This window comes from Pteropus alecto, unplaced genomic scaffold (genome assembly GCF_000325575.1).
Source record: "Pteropus alecto unplaced genomic scaffold, ASM32557v1 scaffold320, whole genome shotgun sequence".
Taxonomy (NCBI): Eukaryota; Metazoa; Chordata; class Mammalia; order Chiroptera; family Pteropodidae; genus Pteropus; species Pteropus alecto.
The window spans coordinates 638,372-642,956 of NW_006429963.1; the positions used below are offsets into that span (position 1 = coordinate 638,372).

General features: G+C 60.6%; 1 protein-coding gene across 1 annotated transcript in view; it reads left to right on the forward strand.

The window, feature by feature from the left end:
- Nucleotides 1-4,585, forward strand: part of PTPRN2 (protein tyrosine phosphatase, receptor type N2) — a 299,480-nt gene that overhangs the window by 257,874 nt on the left and 37,021 nt on the right. The gene's annotated exons all lie outside the window — the stretch shown is intronic.

The following is a 4,585-nucleotide window of genomic DNA, read 5'->3' on the forward strand; positions in this document are numbered from 1 at the left end:
TCCCGGCCCTGTCTCTCGCCGCTGCCCGAAGCTGTCTTCCTACCTCGTGTGCAGTTACTGCGTGTGGCCCGTTCTTCAGCCAGGGACTCAGCCCCGTGAGGACGGAGCCTCTGACCCGCTCCCTGCCTGGTCCCCGGAGCTCAGCACATTTCCTGGCCCATCTGACGTTCTTAAAAGAGTCAGGCGCGAGAACGAGCCAAGGGCGGGAATCCGAGACAAGCGCGGGCCGCACCGCACGCTGGGGGGGCTCGTCGTGCAAGCTCCCTCTTCTGCCCTAAATTTAAATACCGATCGCTGTACGTTCGTGGAAACTGTGGTGAAAGTCTCTTCATCATTTCCCACTGCTTGTGAGTATTCTTCGTGTTTTACCTATGTTCATATAACCTTAATTTTTAAGATGTTCAATAAGATAATAAGGTTCATCAAATTACTCACTTAGAATCGTTGGAGCTTCGTGAAGAACGACAGCCTGAAAACGCGTGGTGGTGACACCGTCACCGCCACTATCGTTAAGCAGCTGTCCCCGTCCCCTGCGCACCCACCCGAACGTGACCTCGTGCCGGAGGGTGCCCGGCGTTCAGCTACCAGCCGTCCTGCAGGACAGGCGTCCCCCCGTTTAGTAAGAGCAGGTGGAAACGACAAAATCACTTTTTTTCCCTGTTACCAGCAAGGCATATGGATATTGCATTGTGTGTCCACTGCCCATAGTCAGATTCTGTCACCACCTATTCGACCTTTCACCCCGTCTCCCTCCCCCCTACCCCCGGTAACCGCTGGTCTATTGTCCACGTCCACGAGTCTCTGTGTGTTTGTCCTGTTCGTTCGTTGCTTTTAAGTTTATATCCCACATGTGACATCATGTGGTTTTTGGCTTTTTCAGTCTGGCTTATTTCGAGGTCCCTCCACGCTGTCGCGATGGCAGGATTTCACCTCTTCTCAGGGCTGGGTCATTCTGCCTCGCATGTGAACCAGAGCTTCTCCGGCCAGGACCTGGGAGCTCGTTCCTGCGGACGCTGTTTTCCGCACCCCCGAGCTTCCTTCTCAAAGCGTCGACGCGGGAGCCCGGAGCGGGAGCCGTGCCTGTGGCATGGGGCGGGTCTCGGCTCCAGGGGCTCACAGCCCACGGGGGAGACGGGTCCCATAAGGGCCGAGCACCTGGCGCTAGTGACGGCGCACGCACGTCCCAGATGGTGGTGACGTCCGGGCAGACGGCGGCGGAGCTGGGCTCTGAGGCCGGCTAAGGCTTTGAGAAGCGGGCGCTCGGGGACTCGCTGCTCTCTGAGTCTGCAAGCTCGCCGTCACGTCGGGGCCACCCCAGGACCCTTAGGATGTGGCACCGCCTATTTGGCACGAAGTGTGGACGACGGGGTTCGTCTGATCACCCCGTTAGAGGGAAGAAGGCAGCGAGGAAACCGACAAAGCCCTTACGGGACTCGGGGCAATTCTTCCAAGTTCCGGAAGATTGTAAGGCAAATTTTTTAAATTTTTTGGATGCCCATCGTCGATGTAAAACTTTTACCTGTGATTCCAATGACTCGCGGAAGCCTCCAGCTAAGTAACGGGACGTGGGCTCGTTCTTAGAAAATTCACCTCCCCGGGGGGAGGGGGTGACCCCAACACCCGCCACTGTTGCCAGAAGCAGAACGCAGCTCCGTCCTGGAGCCGAGGTTGTTACAGCAGAGAGGGTCTGACGACGGGGCTGTCGGGAGGGACGAGGGCAGCAGCGGGCGGTGGCCTGTCCCCACCAGACCCGTGTAGGCGGGTGGCGTCTGCACAGACCCCGACGTCTGCATCGGCTCATCCCGGGAGGGTCGGCGTGAACAAAGCCTAGAGGAGGGAGGTGACCGGAGTGGGGGTGGGGGCCGACGGGGAACCAGCCCCAATGGGACAAAGTGTAAGTTACTCAAGCGACGTTTGACAGGGCAGTGGCAGTCGGGGCACCATGGGCGGGCCCTGAAGTGGGGGTGTCTGAGCCCCGTGCTGCCACGGTCGCCTCGTGGAGGGCGAGAGGCGAGGGGAGGAGGGGTGCGATGTGGGGGGCCTTGGGCTCACCCCCAACCTCTCCAGCCTCGGCGCAGCCCGTCTTCAGCTTGAACCAGGAAACCCTACGCAGCCGGCGACGTCCGAGGCCCCAGCAGCCTGACGCCGGCCCCGGCACCAGCGCGCCCCCTCGCACGCGCACAGACGCGCGCGCAGCACCCGAACGCCCGTCCCCGGCACGCCCGCGGCTGAGCGTCCACCCCGGGGAAGGACCCGCAGCGCTGCAGCTGGTGTTAACGTAGCTAATTGCTCCCGAAGGTGACGGCGTCTGAGGAGAGTCACACCTACACCTGTCCTTGTCACGCCTCTCGCTGCTGAAGGGAGGGGCCTCGCAGTCTGTGTTGCTGTCACCGTGTTTTGTCATTTAAAACCCTCCCCTACCAAGGCCTGGCGTCCCCCACAGACATGAAAATCTACTCCCGCGTCACAGACGAAAAGCATCTCCTCAACAAGCGAGAAGGTCCCCTCAGACGCGGAAGTGCAAATCACGTCGGCTGACGGCATAAATGATGTCTCACGAAATATTAAAAGAAGAAACGAGGAACAGATCGAAACTGAGACGACGGAACAGGACGGAGAGATTGCAGAGCAGCACAAGCCGAGACAGCGGAAACGCATCTCAGTTACGTATGTCTGAGGATGACTTAATTCTAAATCAAAATAAATAATGATGTTTACGTCCACTCGTTCCTCCCTCCTACCACCCAAGTTTGCTTATTGGTCTGTTTATATTTCTGGCTGTAAATTTGGAAATTCAAGTGATCTGGCAGCGTGATTTCACGTCCTCTGGATGAGGTCATCGTGACGGCGCAGGCGGCCGTAGTTTACAGGAACCAGGGTGATGTCCAGCAGCCTCTCGCAGACGAGATTCGAGATCGGCTGACGCCTGCCAAGGTTCGTGGTTTCAGAATCCGTCATGTGTCACAGACGAAGCTCATCTGTTCGTGACCGATTTTCTGAAGGGTGTTTTCCAGAGCAAAGCGAAGACGCAGAGTCGTTTTGCTGGGAGCTGAGTGACGCCCGCCTTGGGGTGCACCTGAGCCCGCCTCGCAAAAAGCAGCCACAGAAATGCTGGGACGGCGTCCTGAACACCCCGCCTCCCAGGGCCCGTCGCCCCGGACTTCGGGCTGGATGCGCTTGTCAGCATCGTCACAGAACTTAGTACCGTGGCATGCGAAAGCACCCTTCGGGACCGAAACACGCGTTTGATATTCCGTGATCCTCTCCAAAGAGAGCCTCCCACCATTCACGCTTTCTTGTCTGAGCCCCTTAAACGTGCTTGGTCCCCACACGGGGACCGAGGGAGGGTGGGCGAGGCCACACCCCTGGCACCGGGATCGTCCTCATTCCCTGGGGCGTGTTCCCTGTGTGGCCTCGCAGGTCTCGGCCATCTGCAGGGAGGCCAGCTGGTGGTCCCTGAGCGGTTCCTGCCCTCCCGTGGCGTCCCCAAAGCACGGGCCTGCCCTGCGCGGGCTCGGACCAGACGTGCCCACGGGCCAGACGGACGGCGTGGCAGGCATTGGCCGGACGATACGAACAAGTCAGCGCCAGTCAAACCGGGGACAGGAGGTGCGGGCGCCCAGCAGGACTCTGTCCCCATGCCTCCCATCCTCCCCCCGTGTCCAGCTGTCCCCAGAGTGGGTGCCATGAGCAGGGAAGTGGCTTCGGGCAGCCGCTGGGGGTTGGCAGAGAGCAGGCCCGTCCTGCCTCTGGGAGTGACCTGAGCTGGTGACGCTTGGCGTGAGTGGATACGGGGGGCTGACAGAGGTCTCAGGGTGGACATGCGGAGAGGGTGCCCACCCTCCAGTGGACGTGGGTGCCTGACCAAGACCTGGTCCCTGCATGTGCGCCTGCCCCCCGAGCCGGGGCTGGTGGGTGTGCGTGGGTGTGCGTGGGTGTGCGTGGGTATATCTGAGAACCCGTGTCCGCCTGTGACACACTGAAAGCCCACGAAGTGTTGGAGGAGGGACCGTGATTTCTTCAGGGCACAATGTTAATATCGCGGCCGATTCGGTCTTCAAAACGCTTTTCCTTAACGTCGGGTGTCTCTCGAGTGGACAGCTAACCATGAGGGCAGACGCGGCCGCGGGGCTGGCTTTGTGCGAGGGCGTCCGGGGCCCTTCGACCTTGTCCACTGCTCGTAATCACTACGCCGGACAAGGGCCCAGAAAAATAAGACGGAGCCGAGCAGCCGCGGGCCAGGGGTTCGGCTTTGCCGCTGCGCGTCCGTCGCTGACGCTCACAGCTGTTCACCGTTTTGCACGCGTCGGAACAGCCCAGCCGAGTCGTCACCCGGCGGATTCGGGACGTGGGCTGACGATAGGGAACTGGCTCCCGTTACAGGAACGGGCCCGGATGCAAGTGCGCGGCGTGGCTGCTGGTGACCGGTTCCCGGCGCCCACCCCCGTCCCTGGGGCTGGGGCGGGCCTCTCCTCGTGTCCTGTGCGCATCGCCAGCGCACGCCTGAGGAAAGACATCTCATAATTAAACGAACGCCGTTCACTCTGAAAAGGCCAGGAAGGCGGGTGGCCGGTCCCCGTCTGGC